Source organism: Hyaena hyaena, unplaced genomic scaffold (assembly GCF_003009895.1).
Source record: "Hyaena hyaena isolate Hyena2069 unplaced genomic scaffold, ASM300989v1 scaffold_1367, whole genome shotgun sequence".
Classification (NCBI taxonomy): Eukaryota; Metazoa; Chordata; class Mammalia; order Carnivora; family Hyaenidae; genus Hyaena; species Hyaena hyaena.
The window spans coordinates 123,021-136,010 of record NW_024082002.1 but is presented as its reverse complement, the minus strand read 5'-3'; the positions used below and the strand labels follow the sequence as shown (position 1 = coordinate 136,010).

The 12,990-nt window shown below is 47.0% G+C and overlaps 3 non-coding genes and 1 pseudogene across 3 annotated transcripts; 3 read left to right on the top strand and 1 right to left on the bottom strand.

Moving 5' to 3' along the window:
* The first annotated feature begins 955 nt into the window (after window positions 1-955).
* Window positions 956-1,027, top strand: TRNAD-GUC. Its single transcript has one exon. It is a non-coding gene; the product is annotated as a tRNA-Asp (tRNA).
* Window positions 1,028-4,592: 3,565 nt separating this feature from the next.
* Window positions 4,593-4,665, bottom strand: TRNAK-UUU. Its single transcript has one exon. It is a non-coding gene; the product is annotated as a tRNA-Lys (tRNA).
* Window positions 4,666-5,895: 1,230 nt separating this feature from the next.
* Window positions 5,896-6,000, top strand: TRNAL-CAA. Its single transcript has 2 exons — window positions 5,896-5,933; window positions 5,955-6,000. It is a non-coding gene; the product is annotated as a tRNA-Leu (tRNA).
* A 5,679-nt stretch (window positions 6,001-11,679) lies between these two features.
* On the top strand, window positions 11,680-12,679 carry LOC120225313 (annotated as a pseudogene).
* Window positions 12,680-12,990: the final 311 nt, after the last annotated feature.

Here is a 12,990-nt window from a genome sequence, read left to right as displayed (position 1 = left end):
TCCAGAACCTCAGAAGGTGACCTTGCTTAGAAATTGTTCTTTGCAGATGTAATCAGTTAAATTAAGATGAGCTGTATTGGGCTAAGCTGGGCCCTATATCCAGTGGCTAGTGTCCTTCTAAAAGAGGACACACAGAGACACAGTCAGAGTCAGAGGTTGGAACTTCGCAGCTTGAGGCCAAGGAGAAGGGGATTGCCCAGAGCCGCATGGGGCTGGGAAGAAGCCAGAAAAAGTCTTCCCCAGAGCCCTCGGAGCCCACATGGCCCCTGGCATCTCGATCTCCCTCTGCTACTCTTCAGAACTGAGAATGCATTTCTGTTGTCTTAACCAAAACGGTTTGTAGTGACTTGTTCTGAGATCGTAGGACGTGGAGTGTCTTTCTCCCAGGTCAGGACACACATTCATTTCAGTAACGCACATTCAGCACGTCTTCAAGTCTTTGCTCTTTGAAATTGCTACAAAGACCACCTGGGAAGCGCCCTCTGGCTCTGGGCTAGGATTTCACTTAGAAATATTCCTAACGGTGGGGTTTCTACCACTAAAAGGCTATAAAAAAAAAAAATAACTCGTTCAATGTGAACGCTGCAGAATCTGAGACCTAGATTTTAAGAGTAAGCTCTTCCCTGTATTCCATGTAGAAACTCACACGCACAAGGCTTACGATTCTCATCGGGACGGACCGAAGCAAAGGAAGTACCTCTACCTCACCTGTCTTGCTGTTAAAGAATATTTCTTTGCTAGAGTGATAACACTGTGCACGGCAATGTCTGATCTTCCGCGGGTTGTCGTTCTTAGATTCTCCAAATCACACCGGGAAATCTGTTCTACGCAATCTTACAACAAATCATTCTTGGAAAGGTGGGTGAATCTCGCAGGAATCCCGTGCACAGGGGAGGTCCGGGCCCAGGGTGTGAATTCCTCTACAGGAGGAACTTTCACACGAGAGAGCGCGTCTTCCTCGTTAGTATAGTGGTGAGTATCCCCGCCTGTCACGCGGGAGACCGGGGTTCGATTCCCCGACGGGGAGACAGTCAGCGACCTTTTTGCCCCCCGCGGTTTTCCCTTTTGAGAGGAACAAACTTTCTAGGAGGAGGCTCCCTACGAAGGAGGACTTCCGGCTCGGTTTCCTTCTCTCGTTTTCAGGCAGTTCCCCCAAGGAGTTGATCGCCGCCCTCCGCAGGGGAACCCGCGGCCGCCTTCCCTCTGGGACGCGAAGTGCGCCTGTGTTGACCTGGGGACTTTCATCTGCAGAGGCCGCAGGTGCGAGACAGGTGTGTGTCCCGGCACAGGCCCCGGGGGGGTGGGAGGGGTTTGGGCGGAAAGGGACGGGCACCTGCCCAGGCAGGTGAGGCGCCGGAGGGGCCGCCTGGAGCATCCGGAGGGCGGGGCCCGCGCCCGGGGCCGAGGAGCTGGTGGAGCCGAGGGCGCAGGTGAGAGCGCCTCGGAACTGGTGGCGTGGGCTCAGTCACAGGTTTGCCGGCGGTGGGACTTGAACTCCTGGCTCCCTGCGGCAGCCGGAACCTGGGCCCGCGGCAGGCAAGGATTGGGGCACCTGGGACCAGCCCCTGACCCTGCTCCGCAATCACCTGTCCGTGCGGTCTCCGCTCTGGGCAATAAATACCTGATCAAAATCGCTTTCAGGCCGGATAGAGTAAAAAGAAAAACAAAAACAAAAACAAAAAAAAAAAAAACAAAAAAAAAAAAAAAGGAGAAAGGAAAGTCCACACGAAGTAGCAATTCCCAGTTGCTCCTAATTGAAACGGCGGGAAAGGACCAGCGTCGATGGAGCTGGTGAGAAAATGAAACAACCCCAAATATTTTTAAGACAGAGACGGAAAACCCAAGCACCTTGAATCACGCATACATGCGCTTGAATTTAGGCTGCATCACCTACATGGTGGGTGCTGTCTTAGGGTGTTTGTCCCCTCACGTCCCTCCCTGCACCCGTACAGTTAGGATAACAAGTTCTACCCCATGACTGTTGAGGAGATTAGTAAATGAGTGATTGGTGGGACACGGGTTAGCAGTCTATAAGCCAGCAATACTTGAGGTCATCTTATAGGGCAAAATGTATTTGAATTGCTATGGACAAATATCAATTGCATTATGATCAAGTATCCACAAGTCAACTTCTACCATACAAAACTCTGGAATAATTTAGTAAATAGAAATTCAGTTAAAGGTGCACACTCAGAACCAAATAATTTCGAAAAGTCCAGTAGACACTGTCCAACACTTCAGTGAAAGGTCACCCGATCATTTTCCGTTGCCTGTTTCCGTGACACATGTGAATCTTCACACGCCAAGGTGCTTTGGGATTACCGGGTGTCTTGCAAATGCAGATCCTCCCCTGGTGGATATAGTGTACGTCTGGAGGTTCTGGATTTCTAACAAGGTTCTGGCCATGGAGACGTTGGTCTTACAGCAACTTGGAAAAGCTCTCGGAGTACAGTAGAAATTTGCTGTACATTAGTATCACCTGGAAGTTTCTAAAATCCCCGATGGAAGGTGGGACCCTCTACCAATGAAATTAGAATGTGTGGAGATGGGAGCCGGCCCTCAGTGGGCGTTGGAAATTCCCAGGTGATCTCAACAGGCCGCAAAGCCTGGGAACCATTACTCATTTCTCTGTTATTACCTATTCTGATTATGTTACTAACATATTCACATTTTTATTGTATTTCGTATAAAATATAAACTACTTGTATAGCATTTTAAAAAACCGACTGGTGATCCAGCATAGATCTTATTGTCACCGCCCTTCATGAAACAGCTCCAGCAACTTGGCCTTTCACCTCCACATCGTATAGTCACTGCAGGGGGCAGTGGGGACAGCATGTTTTAATTCCGCTCCACTTTGCCTTTAGAGACTTGAGGTGGCAAATGAGGGCGACAGAGAAGGAAGCAGAGAAGAGAGAAGAGGAGGGGGAGGCAGCAGCGAGGTGGAGAAAAGGAAGGAGGGGCAAGTGAGCAGAGGAAACACCTGCCGGAAAGTGAGCGGTGCTGCAGAAGTGGGTCCGAGGGAAACGGTCTTCCAGCTGAAGGTACCTCTGAAGCGGGCTCGCCGCCTTTTTTTCTGGCTCCAAAGAACCTGGGAAATCCTGGTTACAAAGTGCAGACGGAACTCGAAAGCGGGCAACAGACTCCTCTGCCCTGTCTTGTCATCTCGCCTCCGGCTCTTTCCCTGTCTTTACATCTCCTGAGGTTCCTCCCTGCTCACCGCAGCCAGGGGACACAGTTGTCCCCAAGCTCAGGAAGGAAGCCGGTGTCCTGCTCTCCCTGCTCTGGAGGAATAAGTGACCCCCAGGGCCCCTCTGCTCCACCCCACCACCTGTTTTCTGCAACCACTGATGGACTCCGGCAAAAACACCCCCAAATGGAGCTTGCTCTTTTTCGAACTCGACTTTTCTCATTCATTTCCGTGTTACTGTGCACATAAATCGGCTGTTTAGCAAATGCACAGTGTGGAAGTTACACGATCCACTCAGTGATCCGGGGCTCTGGCACCCGTCCACAACTCTAGGAAACTGAGCCACGCTTCGGGGAGAGCGCGAGTGGCCCGGCCGCTCATCTGGGAGATCTTGTCCTTGTCCTTCCAACGGCTGAATTAGGACTCAAGACCCGGCTGGAAATGCAGTCTGGAGAACAGCAGACTTTTGATCCTTTAATATGTGTTTCTGTTGAGGAGCAATGTTTTTTCGGCCGGCGCATCTAGATGCAGAGGCTTCCTGCCGCCCTCTCTGCTGGAGGGTGTCTGAGGTCCAGGTGGAGGAAGGGGAAGCCGCTGCAACTCTCCACATAGTGTTCTTCTCCTGCGGGTATCACACGGGGGGAGTGAGGAAGACAGTGATGAAGCAAATGCACCCTTGATTTGCACTCACAGCATCTACTAGGTGAAAACTTTGACTTTTTAATAAAAAAGCCATCTAAGGTCTTTCAAAAAGCTACAGTACTGTCCATAGAACAAATGGAAAGAGCCTCTACTGAGTATTTAATTCCCAGGAGAAGGGGAGTAGCTTCCCTTTTTTTTAAGACTGAAGTATTCTCCATGCACAGCATGGGGCTTGAACTCCCAACCTCAAGAACTAGAGTCACGTGCCCTAACGACTGAGCCAGCCAGACCCTCAAAAGAGAGTAACTTTTTAGTGAAAGCACAAAGTGGATGGTGAACACGATTTCAAAATGTGTTTCAACCTTGTGTTGTAGAGCAGGCAGGAACTGTGAACAAGCTGGAGGAACCCCAGAGATGAAAATGGTACTCGGGTATGATGTAATCAAACTGCACCCCACCTTCTAGAGAGTCACCCCCACATGATGCAAGGGAGTTTTAAAAGGGCAGATTTCATAATAATTTACTTAAAAGTTTTCTGGTTGTTGTCTTTCTTCCTATTGCCCACAATTCCACACTTCCTTGCAAAATCTAAATTGGTTTAGTTAGTTCTTAGGAGTAATTAAAGGAAGCTAGATTAGGCCTTAACAAGAGTCCAGATGATGAGTTCGTGTGGACAATGTGCGGAGTCCCTCTTCCACATGTGGCTGGGGAAAAAAATGTATCTATTGCCTGTGGCTGGAAAAAAAAAAAGTAGGTCTGTCGCCTGAACAGGGACTTGAACCCTGGACCCTCAGATTAAAAGTCTGATGCTCTACCGACTGAGCTACCCAGGCCCTGCTGGGAAGGGTTAATTTGTCTTATAAATAACTAAATTCCCTGAAGAATTTGAATTACCAGAAATTACCGGGACCCCTCAAAGTGTGGCTCCCCCACCTGGATCATTAAATCCTTAAGCCGCCGGTGTAACCGCCACACTGGACATTGATTAAACAGCCGGTTAGTGCGCACAACTGCGGGCAGAATGAAGGTTCTTCCTGGAGCCAATTACTCCCGCACGGGAGTCGCAGTTTGGGGCAGAAGGACCTCGGAGACAGTGTGTGCAGAGCTGAGGCACAGCCGGGGAACCCGGACGAAGCTCTTTAGGAATAACTGGAACGAGTGAAGAGCCTCTTCAGAGAATGAAGAGGAGACGAGGAAGAGCAGGGCTCTGACCCGGACACAGCGCGGGGGGGCTGGGCCTGCTTGTCGCCTGCGCGACTGTCCCCGTGCTTCGGAAATGGAGGGTCTGGGGTCTTCAGGGCCACGTGGGAGGGTGCAGGGCCGCCTCCGGCTTTCTCCCCGCATTGCATCGCGAGCCCCAACTCATCCCAAGACAGGCGTGGTGAGGAGATAATGGTTCGTTATTACCGGTTCGTGAAACACTTACTGAGCACCTGCAGAGAGAGACCAGGGGACAAAATCCCGCCAAAGGGGGCGGCAGCGGCAGCCCGGGCTGGCCCACCCAGGAGTACTTAACTGCTTTGAGTCAATACTTCTGTCCATTAATTGAAGACATTATCTACTGGTTTTTCTACCCATGAAGACAAATGCAACTTCGACCAAATACTAAGAAATTCATGCATCAAGTTCATGCCGTACCCTTGATGCCAACTACTATGTGTGTATGTGTTATTTTGTTAGAGAAACTACACACAGAATGTTAGGAATTAAAAATAACGCGACAGACATATGCCTGGGGGAGTAATATTTAGTCGTTTCGACTTAACCGAAGAAAGAATCCAGCCGCCGCTTACCCAGCTGGGCCGGTTCGGGGGGGGCGCTGAGCCCTGCTCTCCGGCTCCCGCGGCACCTGTTACCTTCCGAACTTAACCATGGGCGGGGGGGGGGGGGCGTGAGCCCCGCGGGAAGCCAGGGGAGCAGGGCTGGCGGATGGCGCTTTCCCCACCCCCACCTGGCGGGGCGGGCGCGGCCCCCGGATGCCCCCAGGTGCCCCCGCTCCGGCTCCGGCTCCGCGGCCCCTGGTGGCACTTACAGCCTCGGTTAGCGGCCCTGCGCCCTCGGGTGTCAGGATGGCCGAGTGGTCTAAGGCGCCAGACTCAAGCTCTGCTTCTCTACATGGGGGTTCTGGTCTCCGCATGGAGGCGTGGGTTCGAATCCCACTTCTGACACGTTCCTGTTTTGTGATCAAACTTTCAAAATTACGTAACCTCGTTTTTAAGGCAGCAATAGCGGCTCCTTCCTGTTGTCCCTATTACCACCCGCATTTCATCCTTTTTCAGGCAGCGGCTTTGCAGATCTTTTTCCTCTGCCTGCCCTTCCTCCCTCCTTTATTTTTCTTTCTTTCTCTTTCCTTTCAGTATTGATATTGTTTATGAGTATCTGCGTAGAATCTTAGTAATATATCAGTATTCAGATGTAGGTCTTACACTATGGGTGAGGAGAGGGTTCTACGTTCCTGTCTACAGTGTTTGAACTGCTCTGTGAGGGAAAGGGGCAGGTGTTTGGGCATCCGCCCTTCTGCGTGTCCCTCCCTCCACTGCCCCGGCCGCAGCCTCTTTTCCTTCTCCTATGACCTTCCTCTTTCTTCCCCTGCACACCTGCACCCCATCACTCCTCCCTAATGGCCTCAGGGCGTGGGCTGTGGTGTGAAGAGTTTGGATGTGATATATTCTGTGGCATAAGATCAGCAAGATATGAGGGACAGAAGGGTTAGAGCAGTGATTCCCAACCAGATGTGATTTTTGCACCGGGTCCCACCCCCCATGGACCTTTGGCAATGTGTGCAGATACATCTGATGCTGTATTTGTGTGTATTTAATGACATACATATAGAGATATAGTAAAGTTCATTTAAAAAGCAGTATACAAGTGATAAAAAAAATATGAGATAGTCATTTTAATTGATTTATTTGTAGGAAAAGAGCATACAATTCTAGGATGAAAATATGTGCAAAGGAGCAAAATTAGAATTTTTTCCTGCAAAATTACCAAGTTTTTTGTGCCAAGTTAACCGAGGTTCTTTCTGAATTGCCAAAATATTCTGTTGCCTCTTTGTACTCCTGGTATGTTTTAAATAATTTGAAGAAAATCTACTTGTTTTTAAGTTCCCAGTCATCACTGTTGTTATTGCTGTGGAGGTACGTGTTATCTGTTTGTCTTTTTAAAAAAAACTATGCCTCATTTTTACAAAATAATGACTTGTGTTCATGTTTTGTCTCCCATGACAATTCCTCTGGACTTGATTTTCCCAAGTATAGGCCCTAATTCAGAATAGTAAAAACCATGAAGACGGCTTTTGTACCTATATTCTCTAGGTTTTCTTGAATGGCCTCCAAATAACGCAAAGATGTGTTCTTCCACTTTAAAAGGAAGAAGTATAGGGGCGCCTGGGTGGCTTAGTCGGTTAAGCGTCTGACTTTCGCTCAGGTCATGATCTTGCGGTTCGTGGGTTCGAGCCCCGCGTCGGGCTCTGTGCTGACTGCCAGCTCAGATCCTGGAGCCTGTATCAGTCTGTGACTCCCTCCCTCTCTGACCCTGCCCTGCTCACGCTGTCTCTCTCCTAGAAATAAATAAAACATTAAAAAAAATTTTAAAAGGAAGAAGTATAGAAATAGTTTTGTTTTGTCATTTTTCATACTTTAACTCAGAAGTATTGTGAGAATTCTTTTGTTTAACAAACTTAGGATTTAATTAAAAAAAAGACTAACATTGAAAAGATCTTCCTGGGTTAATTATGTAAAAGGTATTAGTCAGCGAGCTGCTGCGACAAAGCAAACTGGGTGGCTGAACCCACAGAAATTTGTTTCACGTTCTGGAGCCAAAGGTCTGAAGTCAAGCTGGGGGCAGGAGTGACCTTGTCTGTGGGCTGTGAGGGAAAGATCTGCTCTGACCTCCCTCCTCCTCGGCTTTTGTCTGGCCATCTGCACGTTCACATGGGTTTTTCTGTCTCTTCATACCTCCCCCACTCTATGCATATATGTCTCTGTGTCCAAATTTCCCCTTTTTAAACAGACATGAGGTCATCTTAACCTAATGAATTGCATCTGCCATGACCCTATTTCCAATAAAGTCACATTCTGAGGTCCTAGGGATTAAGATTTCAACATATGAGTGGGGGAGGGGGACACAATTCAAGTCATAAGAATAAAGTAAAATACATAAATATAAATAGATTTCAATGATCTTTTATTTCTCTGCTTATAGAAAACATATTCATATTCGAGCATAAATATGGGTATAAAATTGTCTATAACATGATTATCAGTCAGTCTGCGACAATTATAGCACACCTCACGATTACAACAGAGGTCCTGGAGATTTGGCAACTTCCTTGTAAGGATCTTGGAAGTTTACTGATAATGTCTTTGTTTATTAAGATATTGAGATACCTTGACTATTTCCTTCCCTCACACACAATCACATTGCTGCACCATCAGAGCCAAGCCAGTTTCTAAGCCTGCTTCTTGTCAGTGGGACCTTCATTTAGTTATTTAACTATAAATTTATACGAAATGTATTATTATACCACCAAACACAAATATAATTGAAACAGAAGTGAAGACTGTCAGCAGTGACCATATTTCTTTCACTTATTACTATGTATATCTATGTAACTTAGAGACCAGCGTGTGGTAGATGCTCTTCAAATGTTTTTTTTTTTTAGTTTGATACATGTTGGGGTACCTCAGCTCAGTCAGTTAAGCACCTGACTCGATTTCAGCTCAGGTCATGATCTCATGGATTCTGGGACTCTCTCTCTCCCTCTCTCTCTGCTCCTCCTCCACTCATGCTCGCTCTCAAAATTTGATACATTTATAGATTGTAATATGATTGCTATTGTAGCAATAATTAGTACCTTTATCATATTACATAACTATCATTTCTTTTTAGTAGTTGGAAAAATTAAATTCTGGTCTTTTGGCAAGTTTGATGATTATAATATGTCTATTAATATGTTCATAATATTGTCTATGTTTATCTGTTTTTTAAAAGTGGGCTATTTCACTTTATATAGTAAACTGAAGGTTGTTTTTTTTTTTTTTTTTGATAGTGTTTTGCCCACTTGGTCTATGAATGATGGGCCAGCAAATAGAGCCTGAAATTATCACTTTATGGTTATTTCTGTGGACTTTCTTCGTCAGTGGCAGTCCACTATTGCAGAAAGAATTGGGTAAAGCTATTTTTTTTTTTTTTTTTAGGAGAGAGAGAGAGAGAGACAGCGTGAGCAGGGGAGGGTCAGAGAGAGAGAGGGAGTCACAGACTCTGAAACAGGCTACAGGCTCTGAGCTGGCAGTCAGCACAGAGCCCGACGCGGGACTCGAACCCACGAACCGTGAGATCATGACCTAAGTGAAAGTTGGACGCTTAACCGACTAAGCCACCCAGGCGCCCCTGGGTAAAGCTATTTTAAAACTTTTTTAAATTAAATCTATTTTGGGCACAACCATTTCCTCCAGCTTTATTTCTTATTCTCATAGACTTTCTCCTTTCTTGCCAAGAAAGAGTGATCACTAAAACTTGTTCAGACAGGTTTGGTGCCTTCTTCAAATCTGTGTGGATCTAATATTCCCTTGGTCCTCTGTATTATTATTAATCTTATTAATTGTTATCAGAGTCCAAACTTATGAGCCTTCTTTCATCAAAATCTTCATTTACATCCAAGACCAGAGTCAGTTTTAGTATCCCTCCCTCATGACAAATCAGCCATATTTACCTCCTGGCTTCCAAACGCACAATTTTAGCTTATTTCATTTTAAATGAATTTGCGTTGCTCTGCAGAAGAACTTCTGAGAGACAGGAAGCTCTCAGGATAAGAGAAGGTAAGGTTTTAAGTGGGATTCTGCAAATACAGGTGTCAGTGCCTCAAGTGTGTTAAGAAAAGAAATCCAATTTCTCCCCAAGTGATGAGGCGTTATAGAGACACAAGTCCAAGGTCAGAGCCTACAGCACCTGTGCGCTGTCCAAACTGAGGAGACACTGACTGAACTTCCTGGGAAGCCAGCTTTACCCCTTCGTGATTTCCTGTAAGTTCTGTAGGGTACCACTCTTCTCCAAGAAAGTCCTAGCATTCTGCTCTTTTTCCTATCTTCTGCTGCAGAAGAGTGGACTCTGTGCTGTTATCCTAGCCTGGAAGCCAGGGCCATCTCGTCCACAGCAGACTCAAACCCAGTTACCTCACACTTTCCCTCCAGGAAAGGGTCACCAGCCCCTTCTCCGATCAGTCAGTCACTTTCACTCATAACTTTGGTTTCCTAAGGAATGCACGAAAGTGGTGTCACGTAGAGTCATGGCCCGGTGCCCTGACGTCATTAGCGCCAACTCCCCAAAACTGAACAAAAGCCCCAGACAATTTCTTTCCTGAGTGTGAGAGACCAGTTCTGTAGCAGATGCCCTCACTGTGACTGTTTACCTCTGGGCCCCAGGGAACGCGCGGACACATTTCCATGTCTGCCCTGTTACCACATCCTCATTCACACCAATGAACCCTGTCTACCCACTGATCACTTGCAGCTGCATAAACTTTCTGATTCTGGAGTCCTGGGGCCCCCCAAACAGCTTTAGGTACATACTGTTGGGCGAGAGTGACACTTCCAGCTTAGAGTGTCAGACCGACTTCTCTCTCCATGGTTCTCCAAGGATAATTTAAGCCCAATTCCCCCTGACATCCGGCTTTCTGATTCTCTTTCTTCTCCTGCTATCATATTTAAGATCCAAGGCCCAGTGGCCTGGAGAGAGACCCCAGGCCTTCGTTTGTGAGCCTAACTGTGTGGCAAAATGAACAAACAAAACCTGGCTGTAGTCGCTCCCTAGTGGTTTGTGGAGTGCAGCTACACACTTCACAATAAACTGGTCAAACTTGGATCTCATTCCAGCCAGGTGAGGACATTGCACTGAAAAGCAACTCGAGGGATGATCCCCCGCCCCCCCATCTCCTGCATCATTTCCGCTGCTCCTTCACACAGGAGAGGCGCACTGGGAAGACTGCTGGGCGAGTGGAGAGCTGAGTCGTCCTGAGCCACCAGAAGGTAGATGGTCAGGAACTGAACTGGAGGCCTTCTGGAGGGACCTTCTGTAGTAATGTATAAGAACGGAGGGCTGACGTTCCTGCACATAAAAGGTAATGGGGTGAGGAGGGCACACGCAGAGAGACACGAAGGAGAAAGAAAGTCGAATTGCCATCTGGGCGTCCGGGCTGTGGTTTTGGCTTTCATTTCTGTCATGTGCCCTGTGCCTTCATTATCTCTGAAGATGTCTAAGCTGGATATTGATAGTGTAACATTAGCAAAACAGCCTCTGGTAGGCATGTCAGGCCTGAAAAGAAAAAAATGGTATTACTAAATCACGAGGAAATTATTTGAGATTGGTAAGGTATCAGCACACGAGTGGCCCATAAACTTTCAGTTAAAAGCAGCGATACAATTAGAGGGCAGGCAACCGAGGTTAACAGTTTGCAGGAAAAAATGAGCAACCTTAAAAACCAAGAAGTGGAGAGAGTCATCGATTGTATGAGAGATACAAACTCCACGTGCCATCACGTTACAACTCTTAGACAGCTGTGCTTGGTGATGCCACAGATGGGTTTTTGTAGCTGCTCCGTTTTGTTGAAAAAGCTGCATTCATCCACAATAGCCGTCTGGTATCAATCAACCGGATCAAGTTGTACATATAACACGTTCTCTAACTTCTGTGTCACTGGGGTCATAGCCAAGGAAGATTTTGCACAAGTCCCTGAAGGGATGTGAATGAGGATGTTTGGGCAGTTCTATGTATTGTCAGGAACTAAAATGGCACCTTCTTAGAAGCATTTAAAAAAAAAAGGTAAACCTTTCTGCCCGTGGACGCTGCCGAGTAAGCATCGATAAAGTCTCCCCTCCCACCGCCGTCATGTCTAAGTCAGAGTCTCCCAAAGAGCCTGAACAGCTGCGGAAGCTTTTCATCTGAGGTTTGAGCTTTGAAACAACCGATGAGACTCTGAGGAGCCATTCTGAGCAATGGGGAACGCTTACGGACTGTGTGGTAATGAGAGATCCAAACACCAAGCGCTCCAGAGGCTTTGGGTTTGTCACCTATGCCACTGTGGAGGAGGTGGATGCGGCCATGAATGCAAGGCCACACAAGGTGGATGGAAGAGTTGTAGAACCAAAGAGGGCTGTCTCGAGAGAAGATTCTCAAAGACCTGGTGCCCACCTAACTGTGAAAAAGATTTTTGTTGGTGGCATTAAAGAAGACACTGAAGAACATCATCTAAGAGATTATTTTGAACAGTATGGGAAAATTGAAGTGATCGAAATCATGACTGACTGAGGCAGTGGCAAAAAGAGAGGCTTTGCTTTTGTAACATTTGATGACCATGACTCTGTAGACAAGATTGTTATTCAAAAATACCATACTGTGAACGGCCACAACTGTGAAGTAAGGAAGGCTCTGTCTAAACAAGAGATGGCTAGTGCTTCCTCCAGCCAAAGAGGTCGAAGTGGTTCTGGAAACTTCGGTGGTGGTCGTGGAGGTGGTTTTGGTGGGAATGACAACTTTGGTCGTGGAGGAAACTTCAGTGGGCGTGGTGGCTTTGGTGGCAGTCGAGGTGGTGGTGGATATGGTGGCAGTGGGGATGGCTATAACGGATTTGGTAATGATGGAAGCAACTTTGGAGGTGGTGGAAGCTATAATGATTTTGGCAATTACAACAATCAGTCTTCAAATTTTGGACCCATGAAAGGAGGAAATTTTGGAGGCAGAAGCTCTGGCCCCTATGGTGGTGGAGGCCAATACTTTGCCAAACCACGAAACCAAGGTGGCTATGGCGGTTCCAGCAGCAGCAGTAGCTATGGCAGTGGCAGAAGGTTTTAATTACTGCCAGGAAACAAAGCTTAGCAGGAGAGGAGAGCCAGAGAAGTGACAGGGAAGCTACAGGTTACAACAGATTTGTGAACTCAGCCAAGCACAGTGGTGGCAGGGCCTAGCTGCTACAAAGAAGACATGTTTTAGACAATACTCATGTGTATGGGCAAAAAACTCGAGGACTGTATTTGTGACTAATTGTATAACGGGTTATTTTAGTTTCTGTTCTGTGGAAAGTGTAAAGCATTCCAACAAAGGGTTTTAATGTAGATTTTTTTTTTTGCACCCATGCTGTTGATTGCTAAATGTAATAGTCTGAT